General features: G+C 43.9%; 1 protein-coding gene across 1 annotated transcript in view; it reads left to right on the top strand.

The window, feature by feature from the left end:
• Positions 1-705: 705 nt before the first annotated feature.
• GARRE1 (granule associated Rac and RHOG effector 1) overlaps positions 706-10,991 on the top strand; it is a 58,032-nt gene continuing 47,746 nt past the window's right edge. The window contains exon 1 of the mRNA XM_027732410.2: positions 706-763. The gene's annotated coding sequence lies outside the window, so the exon portion shown is untranslated. The remainder of the gene's footprint in view (positions 764-10,991) is intronic.

Below are 10,991 nucleotides of genomic sequence, written 5' to 3'. Positions count from 1 at the left end.
CCGGCCGTGCGGGGCTCCGGGCTGGCGCGTTCGGCGGTGCCGCCGCTCCGCCCTCCCCGGGCGCCGCGGGGACGGGGCGCGGAGGGCGGCGGGGAGCGGCGGCCGCCCGGGGCAGCGCCTGGGCCGCTCGGGGGGCGGCGGCAGCGGCGGGGCCGGGGGAGCCCCGGCCGGGGGGAGGCAGGGCGGCCGTGCCCGGGGCTGTGGCCGCGCTGCCCCGGCGGGGCCGGGCCGGCTGTGGCGGCGGGGGCAGCCCGGGGCGGTGTCGGGGGCAGCCCGGGGCGGTGTCGGGGGCAGCCCGGGGCGGTGTCGGGGGCAGCCCGGGGCGGTGTCGCGGCCGCCCCCCGTGCCCGCCGCCGTGCCCCGTGTGCGGGCAGCCCGGGCAGCGCGGCGGGGCCGGGACTGCGCCTGCGGGAATTCCTGCGCACCTTCCCGATCCACAGGGACCCGGCCCCGCCGCCCCCCGGCCCCTGGGCGGCCCCGCCGTGCGGCCTCCGGGCGGTGCCGGCCGGACCTCCCCGGGCAGGGCGGCCCCGGCCGGGCCCCCCCGCGCCCCCGGCCCCGCAGCGCGGCCCGCACAGACTGTTCACCTGATGCGAGCTGGAAGTGCCGCTTGTGGTTGCCGAGCCTTATGCTGTGTGCATATGGTAGCTGCCAGCAGAAGAGGATAACGCGTTTTGGGCTGTAGCTTAAAACTTTACTGATGTTCCTTTGCCTCTCCCTGCTCCAGGGGTTTTGTCGTGTGAGCGGAGAGGAAGTGGTGCAGGTACGTGTTTGTCGGGTGGATGTCGGCTTGGGAATTTGAAAGCGGTTGGAGGATCTTGTTTGTTTGCTTTATGAGCGATTATAAACGTTATTGCAGGTATAAATCGGCCATTGTTGTTATCGCTGTTGTTTTTATGGAGGAGCAGGTGTCTGAGTGTCTGAAGAGCAGGTACCCCGGTGCCCTGTAACCACAGTGCACTCGGTGTTTCCGTGGGTCATCCAGTGGTTCGGGGGCACACACGGCTGGTTCCCAAAATGTCACTGCACGTGGAACCGCCGGGGTGGCTGGTGGACAACCTCAAACCTAGGGATGGTGGATTTTCAGGTTACTGTTGCTCGCTGTTTCTGTTCTCTCAGCCCGGTGCTCTGGGCAAAGAGGCAGTGGTGCTCTTGAGGAACTGTTTTTGTTTTCTGTGGGCGATGGGCGGCCGGAGCTCCCCTTCCCTCACCTCGCTGAGGTATGTGGTGTGTGTCGGTGGCTCCCGGCCACATGGAGGTTTTGGTATGCAGCTCATGGGATCAGCAGTGTTGGCCGGTTTTGGTATGTGCACAGGTGCTATTTGTGTATCGTGGGTATCAACATGATTTTGCACTTGGCTGGAGTCTTCTACCCGGACACATTTCTAGAGAAGATAAGCTGGGCCCTTCTGTAAGGAATGGCTGATTTTCCAAGTTCAAGACTTGCACGAGGTTTTTCTTTCTTCCTTTATTTTCTGTTTTGTACTTTTCTTCCTAGAAGGACTCTGTAAGTATTTAATCTGTCGTTGGGAAGAAGGTGTTTCAGGGCAATGTAAGTGTTTCTGGTGCTTTGTGGAACCTTTGAGGTGTGAGTAACCAGGCTGGAAGCAGCACAGAGCCACTGCTTTCCACGAATTTTGTGGTGCTGCTTCCTAGGTCAGTGTAAGGCAGAAACCCTTCCAGTGGCATTTCTCGTCCTGAATCAGGAGTTACTCAGGGCACTTAGGAAACTAGAAATAATGCATACAGGGAATATTTTTCTGGTTGAATGTCTGTTCTTGAGACTCTGAAATTTGATTAACATGTAAATAGTCCCTCCTAAAAAATAATAATGAAAATATGTGCAACAAACATTTAAAAGAGAAGTGGAGGTTTCTTCTTGGGCCTCAACTTGGATTTTATGACTTGGATCTTAAATTTCTGTGGATCTGCTGTCTCCACCTCGAGAGCTTTATTTCTCTCTTCTTCCCACTATTTATTATCTTTCAACACCTCTTCTTCCTCAGCATACAAATGATGGCCAGTCTTTTTTTTTTTTTTTGCAGCAAAACAATTGTGTTTTTCTGTCCTGTAAGGTGTAAGTAAGCTTTCCTTTATACCTGGCACTGACAGTCATTTTGAGTGCTGCCACTTGACACAACCCTGTTTTGAGTAGTGAGAGGCAAGAGAAATTGTGCTGCTGCTTTTGTTTATGTAGTAGTACTGGAATAGGAAAAGACTTGTTCTTGGTACAATGAATGCTGGTACACCAGAAATCCTGCTAATGATAGTGATTAATGGGTGCTGCTCAAAATAGCTATCGCTGCTGATATGACTAATTGTGCTGTGTGAAAGGAGCTCCTTTATTCCCAGTGATCTCAAGGTGTTTCTACAGCTCTGGAGAAGTGCCTGATCTGTGCAGGCAGATAACTACACGCTGAGGTGCAGGACTTTCAGGGAAGTATGGCAGCTCTCTCAGGAGCTGGATGTGCTGCAGAATCCACTTGAGGCTGAAAATGAAGAACATTTTCTTGTGGTTACTGTAGGTAGATAGAATATTATTACTGTTATTGGGTGTCAGCCAGCGCAACACCCTACATGTTTCAAACAATGCCAGGGTATTGTTAGTGGCTACAGAAAGGGTTTATATCATACATGAAAGATGACATTTCCAGCAGCACGGGTAACCTCGTCACAGAGCCTTGTGCTGGGGCTGGCTCTGAGGGCAATGGGCTCTGCTGGGCCTGACAAAGTCTGTGTCGAGCTGCTCCTCCTGGAGCTCGGTGGTGTGTCTGGATTAGTGTTTCTTACCCTTCCTCGGCCTTTGGGCAACAGCAGTGGATTAGTAACATGCTGCAGGCAATCTCATGCTCCCCAGGCCTTATCACATTCCAGGTTCTGGGTAGATTTTTTATGTATTGTGGCTGAAAGCAATGCTGGAAATGTATATGGGGACTGTGGATCTACACTAAAGGAGGTGCTGTGCCTTGATACCTGTGAAATCTGAAATTTTGGCTGGTAGGATGAAAAAAATATTCTGAAGGTTAAGTAGAATTTGTATAGATGGGCTCCAAACTCACAGAGAAGAAGCTTGAAGTTGTGTTTCTTGTACCCCTGGCTTGGTGTGGGTATCTTCTCTTCTGCTGTTTGTGTACCTTGAGATGATGTTATGGCAGGGGGGGTTTGTCCCTTCTGCCCTCAAAGAAACTCTTTAAGATGTGGGGTGAGGGCAATAGGACACATTCAATTCACAAATACTGCTTTGCAGGTTAATTGCTGTTAATTAATTGGTCTAATATGATTCCAGTCTTGTAGTGTTCTGTGAATAAACCATTTTGATCCCATCCTAGAATTTTGTTGAAACAGTGATTAAAACTAGGGGGGGAAAAAGATTTTTTTTTTTTTAAATGAAACTTCAAAATTAAAATTACAGCTGGTGTTAATGAGGTGTGTTTCACTTTGAAGTGCTCTAATGTGACAAGACAAATTATTTTGAGAACTGTGGTCTTGAAATATCAATCTTGCCTTACCCTGCTGTAATTAATGAAGATTAGTGTGTTGATTACTTAAGATAGGTTTGGGGGGATTGATCTGTGTGATTCTAAGGTCATAAACTTTGCATGAGGCAAACTGGAACAACCTTGGAGTAAAAGAGAAAGGGGTGTGCGTGTGTGTGTGAGAAACAGCAGACCAGAAGGTTTAGAAATGCTGGTTAAGCTTTGAAGAATGAAAGAAAAGGGCTGAAAAGGGGAGTGCAAAGAACTCCAGGTATGACTGGGGCAATCCTGAGACGTCTGTGAGGGAAGCTCAGTGTGGGTGGGTCTGAGGTGGGAGGAACTGAGGCTCTGTGAGGCTTTCAGGCATCTTCAAGAGCCTGTGCAGCACGTCAGGCATTTTTCCAGCTGTGAATTGCATTCCATCCTTGGGACATTGGCTTCAGTCTGGTGATAACACACAGCAGCTTATCCAGGTCAAGTCTGGAGTGTTATACTCTAGGGCTTGGCTCTGAAGAACCACTTTGACAAAGGAAATAAATATTCTTCGTCTAAGGAAAGCCCTCGTATGAGAACATGATAGCACTAGTGCATGGAATTTTTGCTGTATGAGCTAAAAAACAAACAAAAAACTTTTGCTGTAAAGTAACTGCCCGTGTTTTAGGGTCCCATCAGAGAAACTAATTCCTTAGGAGACATCTTTACAATACTTCCCTTAAATGTCACCAACTCCTGCTTGTGTTTTTAGTGAAATTTTCTCCCTGAAATGACTGATGCATGTTTTCTGGTTTAGGCCAGCTGGATTTTCATTGTCTTACAACAGAGCTGTAGTCCTTTGTGGTCTTCTGTTGCTTGATTTCCTAACAGTTCTCTGCTTTTTCAAGTCGTTGGGGGTTTTGGGTCAGTGTGGCTCTGTTTTGTTTTATGGAGTCATGTTTCAGTGGGGTACTTGTCAGGCTCCAGTGTTTTCTGATAAGCATTTCTTTACAATAGCATTGCAAAAGACAGATTCTCTGGAAAATTTCAACAGGAAAATTCTTGTCGGTCACTCCTCGTCAGGCTGAGATATTCTGGTTTTGTTGTTTCCTGGCACTACAGGTGTGTGGGTTAGAATGCTGTAAGGGAACACATCAACTGGCTGTTTAATGATGGTATTTTAGGTGTGATTCTTGTTTGGTTGTGCACTCAAAGTTGACATTTAAATGGTGCTGTCCAATTATAGACAATTCCTCTCAGGCTCTGTGCAGTGTACTCTGCAGTCTGGGAACGGAGCAAATCTCAAACAGTTTCTGAAAATAAGAGAAAGTTTGTTTCCCTTGATAAAAATAATAATGTTGAGCTTTGGTTCTTTAATGCTTTATTCTAGCACATTTTGGGAACTTTAAAGCAGTGTATGGAATGTGTTGTAGAGGAGAGGGTAGTGTGGGAGAAGAGCAGGAAGAAGGGACTGAGAGGGACCTTTTTTCTACTTCCTTCTTTCTCCCTGGGCATCCCTAGTGTGATTCATTCATGTGAGAGTTATCTCCCAAGGAAATACATCTTTAATCTTGTCAGTGAGTGTGTGTTTTTAGTTTCCCAAGTAGATTACCTGACTGTCATAACTGGTATGTTTGTGAGTTTCTGGATCGTGTTGGGAATTCCTCTGGACTTACTGGGGTAAAATTAGGTCCTTTGAAGTGTGTCCACGTGATCTGTCTGATACCAGAATATTCAGAGCAATGTTCCTGGTATTTTTTAATGAAAGTTGAACTTCCTGCTCTTCTGTACATATTACAGAACTTGGCTAATTGTGCCTTAGAAGAACAGTTTGAGTCCAAGCACAAGAACTCCCCTGGAGAAAGATAAAGCACCTGAATGTCTACAGCTCATATTCCAGAAAAATCTGGAGATCTTTTAAAGTGTTGCTTCCTAAGTGTCTAAGTACAAGGTAATAATTTTAAAAGTTCTTTAAAAATACTTGAAGCTGGCAATGTCATCCTGAAGAAGCTGGACACTCTTTTTTATGGCCCAGCATGTAACAAATGCTGAAAAGCAGAGAAAGCTGTAGTGATAGGAAGGACAGACACAGAAACACTCTCCTACTTGAAAGCCTTCTTGTGTGTGCATCCTCACAGCTTGAGTGAAAGACTGGGGAAACACAGGGGAAGGATCACACTGGGGAAACACAGGGGAAGGATCACACTGGGGAAACACAGGGGAAGGATCACACTGGGGAAACGTGATTCTGTGCCAGACTCCAAAAGATTTGAGGAACATAACCTCTTTCTGTTGAGTATTTCAAAATTTTTCTCAGAATGCTGTTTGCAAGTCTTGCACCAGAGGGTACTGTGTTATGTGGAAGGAGGAAGAATACAAGGAGGAAGAGGCTACCTAGAAATGTCCTCCTTCCAGCTCTGTGTGTTCTTCTGCAGAGTAACTTCAGTGTAGAATGAGTTGGTCGTCTCTGAACGCTCAGAAGAAACCATGATTGTCAAATGAAGGTCCAAATGAATGCGGGTTTTCATCATTTGTTAAATGTGTTTACTTAAAAGATGGGAAGAGCCTGAGGAGAGGGGATTTTTTGGCAGGAGGGCAGAATGACAACAGTACCTGTTGTTGAGTGCTCTGCAATTCTTTGTCCAAGCAGTTGAAGGCCAGGTGGTGGAGAGCAGTGGTAACTAGAACTATGGAAAGACATTCATGAGTGCATGTTTCATAGCTCCAGAATAAACTTTATTTAGCTTCTTACCAAAGACATAGTTGGATATTTGTGGGTTTTTCGGCTGAACAACACAGTTTGCAAATATGTAAATAATAAGCTAATAAGAAATACCCTTTTTTCTGCGTGAGAGGAGTATTTGCAAGCAGATGATGCAATCAAGAAATTGAATATGAAGATGAAAAATGGGGTCTACTGTAAATATATGCACGTATTGTTGAGAAAAAACAAAAGCTTTCATTAATTAAATAGGCAGAAGAGCATGAATAAACTGTGTGCAATTTGGTGGCGCTCAAGTTTTGGTTTAGCGAGTTCAGCTCTGAGGAGTGCAGGTGAAATCCAGGCTGCTGGGTTGCTGCTGTTGTTGGCAGGAGAGCAGAGGAGCAAGTGGGTACTTGTACACTCCTGACCTACAGAGAGCAAACCGGGTGTACTTCACTAACCCCCAGTGCAGGACAAACAGATTGCCTTTGTACCAGTGTAGATACACATGCTCTGACAGAACCAAGCTTAAGGCTCTGGTGGTCTTACAACTTGCACTTCTTTTTTAGCTGTTTTTGAAGAGAAGTTGCTGAAGTTTATGTATAGAAGAGCAGGGTAGGTTAACTAAAAATTAAATTTCCGAAATTAACGCAAGTATATGTGGACTTCTAACACCATGGCTTATTTTTCTTGAGAAACTTTCACGCTGATGAAAACTGTATGGAGTCCTGGAAGGAAATGCCAGTTATTAGAACAAAACTCTGGGAAAAAAAAGAGCACATTATAACAGCATATTGTTATTTGGAATATGCTTGGTTCTGTGTTAAAATGTTGGAAAAGTCTTTACTCAAAGAATTTCCAGTCTTTCTATCTGTCTTGTATTGCTTTCAGAAAGAGAATGAAAACATTTTCTCTCAAGCAATCCGATTAGATCTCATAATAAACTTCTTTGTCTAAACATTGCAATAATTTCCAGGGCAACAGATTGTGATGTTGAATTCAGCACTTTGACCTCATTTCAGGTCCAAAGAGGAGCGAACATTGTAAAGTTTTAGGCAAGTTATTACGAAATAACTTGGTAATTAGCAAATTCTGTATAAAATTTGGCCACGAATTTAGCACAGGTCTGTTCACAGGTTCTTCTTAGCAAAGGTATTCTGCAGATCCAGGTTGTCAACCTTAATTTAAATGTTATTTTTCACATAAACCACTATTTCAGGTTTAAGACTAAATATTGGGTCATGGCACACATATGGTCTAGTTTGGCAGTCTTTGGTCAGGTGCACTGAGAGCTTTACCCTGTGGAAAAGTGGCACATCCAACCTGTGCTATTTTGAAGTTAATCTGTTGCTTGGTTTAGTGGTTAGAAAAGATCCTGCTCTGGTGAAGTGAATCCATTGCTCTGCAGATGTTGCTGAACGTGAAATCTGTTGCAAACCACTAATGATACATTTTCTGTTTTTGTATAGGAATGTTACATTTTTGTGGTGATGGATTGGTATGATAGATTAAATCTGTAGTTGACACACAAGATTTAGGGAAAGTTTTTTGGGTAAAGTGCATTTTCTTCCTTTGAAGATGGAGCAGGAAAAGAGTTTTTGTTTGGGTTTTGTTTTTCTTTTTTCCATCTTAGTTTCTGGAATGGTTGGGTTTTAGGAGGTTTCATTAGGATTGTTTGATGCAGTCAGACAAATGAATAACAGACCACGAATTGCTCTGGGATTGTGCTTCCCCTGAACAGGGGTTAGAAGATGAAAGCTCTTCTCTTTCCATATCACGGTGATCACGAGGTCCCTTTCCATCGTGGATATTGTCCTTCAGGCAGCAGGAGGTGTTTGGTTGGTGCTGGTCAGGTGTCAGGGAGTTACTGCTCCAAACCCTTTCCTGGTGTGTTTGATTGTGGCCATTTCTGAAGGATGTTCTTTAGCCAGACACCTTGGGCTGAACACGGGCTGTGTGGGTTCCTGTGGGTGATAGAGGGCATGGCTGAAGAGCTCCTCTGGCTTTAAAGGTACAACAGATGAAGTTTAATTTGTTCCTAAACAGCTGCACAGAATTTGTTGCTTGTGCAATGCAGTGATGTGGGGCTTTGGTGTTTTTTAAGCTAAACTTCTCAGTTGGTTTCTGAGGAAATGTCTGTAAATCAGTGTGTTGGTCTCCTCAGAGTCCCCTGTCCTTACTCCCTTATCCATTATTCCCTTCCCTTAGGGGCACTGTGGATGGAAAAGGTCTGTCCAGGCTCTGCCTTCTCTTGTGTTTCAGCACCTTTTGCTGAGTGTCTTTCACTTGAAGGACCTTCATGGCCTCAAGTTTGTGAACTGTGAGAGGAAGGCAACTACTGCTGATTTCACAGGACTGATAAAATTTGGCTTGATGTCATTTGTTTGTTCTTTTTCCTGAGACATTCACATTTTTATGGGCTTTTTTCAACCTCACACTGCAACCAGTGGGTGCTTTTCTCTATCTGATAGAATATGTTGTTGCTGCTGTTTTATGTCACATTCTGAAACAGGAGAAAATTATGTATTTCAGTCAGGGGCTTTCCTTTAAAAAGTTGTATCTGTGCTTTGTTCTGAAATTGTTTTAGGGCAGATGAGGCAGATTCTTTTCAAAAATTCTTGCGGTTTCAGGGAAATAATATATTGTGTCTTCCTTGCATGTGCTATTTGATATATTCTGTTCTGGGGCATGACTTCTCTCTGCTGTGTTGGTTGTTTTTCACTGCACATGAAATCAGAGATCAAGAAAAACAAGGGTAAGTATAGTTTATGAAATTTTCTACACTACATAATTATACTAACTTAAGGTTTTGTAAGTGATACAGCCCTCATAATTATGAGTTTCACAGGAAGGTGTGCAGTGTTTTGATTCAGATGTTCCAGTGTGCTGAAGAGTAAATTGTAATATGAATGCAGGACATCTTGTATGCTGTGTCTGTGCTAAATATTTGTCTCTAAAATGAATTCTAATGTGAGGAAAGTTAAATTATATAATAGATATAATTTATATTTATATAAAATAATATATATTATAAAATAATATTTATATATAATATATATTACAAATATATGTTATATATATAGTTTGGAACAGTAGACTTGGGGCAAATATGCGAGTAGCTATGTGTGAATATTGATTATTGTGCTTGGTAGGATGTGAAAAACCTCATTGTGCCTCAAAGCACTGTTGCCTTAGTGGACTTAAAATCCCTTATTTAGCTGTCGCTCAAGATTTGTGTTGAGGGGGTTTTTTTCCCTCCATCTTTTACATCACACCTCTGATTTAAGACCTGCAGTTCACTGGCTTTCACTGGCCTTACCCTGTCACAGGCAGAGACTGTTTTGGCCAAAAGATGGTGTTGTGAGGGACAGTGCTCCATCTAAAACAGCCCAGACCTGGTGATCTTAGAGGACCCACTGAATATATTCTGAAAAAAGCAGGCAATGATAATTGCAGCTGTAGAATATCCCTCAGAGAGGGGAAGCATTTGAAAAGTTGACTTCCATATACCAGTGTGTGTCCTCAAGTGTGAGATCCCCTTGTCTTAACTGCTGTTACTCCAGCACAACACGTAAGATGCTGTGTATTTTTTTATGTAGAAACCAGCATTTTAAGAAGTGGTACTTCAAAATTGATGCTTTGTAGTTGATGTGAAGGGAAGAATTGGTTTTTGTTTTCACTGGTGAAATTATTCTTTTTCTGAAACTGCAGCTTAGCTTCTTCTGTATGGAAGATATTACCTCAGCTTGGACTGCAGGTTGTGTGGCAGGTACTTGTGGCTTACTCACATTTACTCTGGAATGCCTCTCCTTCTTTTCTTGTTTGTTTGCTTTTCTCTGTTCGGAAATGTTAGGTTTTGTTAAACACATGCATATTGAAGACTGTAGTAAGAAACACAGCAAAGCAACTGCTCGCAGTCATGAGCTCAATAAATAATCACTGAGACTACTCAATATAATCTCTTAGAATTAACAAATATTAGGTAAAAAACCTATTCCTTTATGAATAACAAGCTTAAATCTGGCACTTTTCACAAGGGCATGTAGTGATAGGACAAGGGGGAATGGCCTTAAGCTGAAGGAGGGTAGAGTTAGGTTGGAGATTAGGAGGAAATTCTTCCCTGGGAGGGTGGGGAGGCCCTGGCCCAAGTTGCCCAGAGAAGCTGTGGCTGCCCCAGCCCTGGGAGTGTCCAGGTTGGACGGGGCTTGGAGCAACCTGGGCTGGTGGGAGGTGTCCCTACCCATGGCAGGGGGTGGTACGAGATGAGCTTTAAGGTCCCTTCCAACCCAAACTCTGCTTTGATTTCAGGATCATTTAGTCAGATTTTTACAACATTGGTGTGTGGTAAAAACCTCGATGCCACAAGATTTTTTTTGTTGATGTTTATTCTTGAGTACTTACCTTTTAGGTGCTTAATAGTATAGACTGCTTAATGTAACACTGAAATTGTTTTTATTGGTAGTAAATAAATATCACCTCTAATAAAAATTCATTGTCTTGTCCAAAATATGGACAAAGAAATGGCTACTAAATGGAGTGTGTGGAGTGTGTGTTTCAACTTCAGAGGCAAAGAAATGCCAGCATAATCACCTGAAAAATATGAAAAGCAGTCTGTGGAATAATTTTCTGTACCAGACAGAGAATAATACATTAGCTGTAAGAGGAGCTAAGGTTCTGTTTTACAAGTGGCTATACTGTTTAAAATGATTTGCTGATTGGCATGCAGCAACTCAGAAAGCAGCAGGATGCCTTACTAATAGCATTTGAGAGCCCTAAAATACAGTTTAATCTCATTTTTGAATATCATTATATTGATATGCTGTACAAAACCCCATCAG

Source organism: Pipra filicauda, unplaced genomic scaffold, assembly GCF_003945595.2.
Source record: "Pipra filicauda isolate LSUMZ 115617 unplaced genomic scaffold, ASM394559v2 scaffold43_size3849885_pilon, whole genome shotgun sequence".
Lineage (NCBI taxonomy): Eukaryota > Metazoa > Chordata > Aves > Passeriformes > Pipridae > Pipra > Pipra filicauda.
The sequence above is the reverse complement of the archived record's forward strand: the minus strand, read 5'-3'. Positions and strand labels throughout refer to the sequence as shown.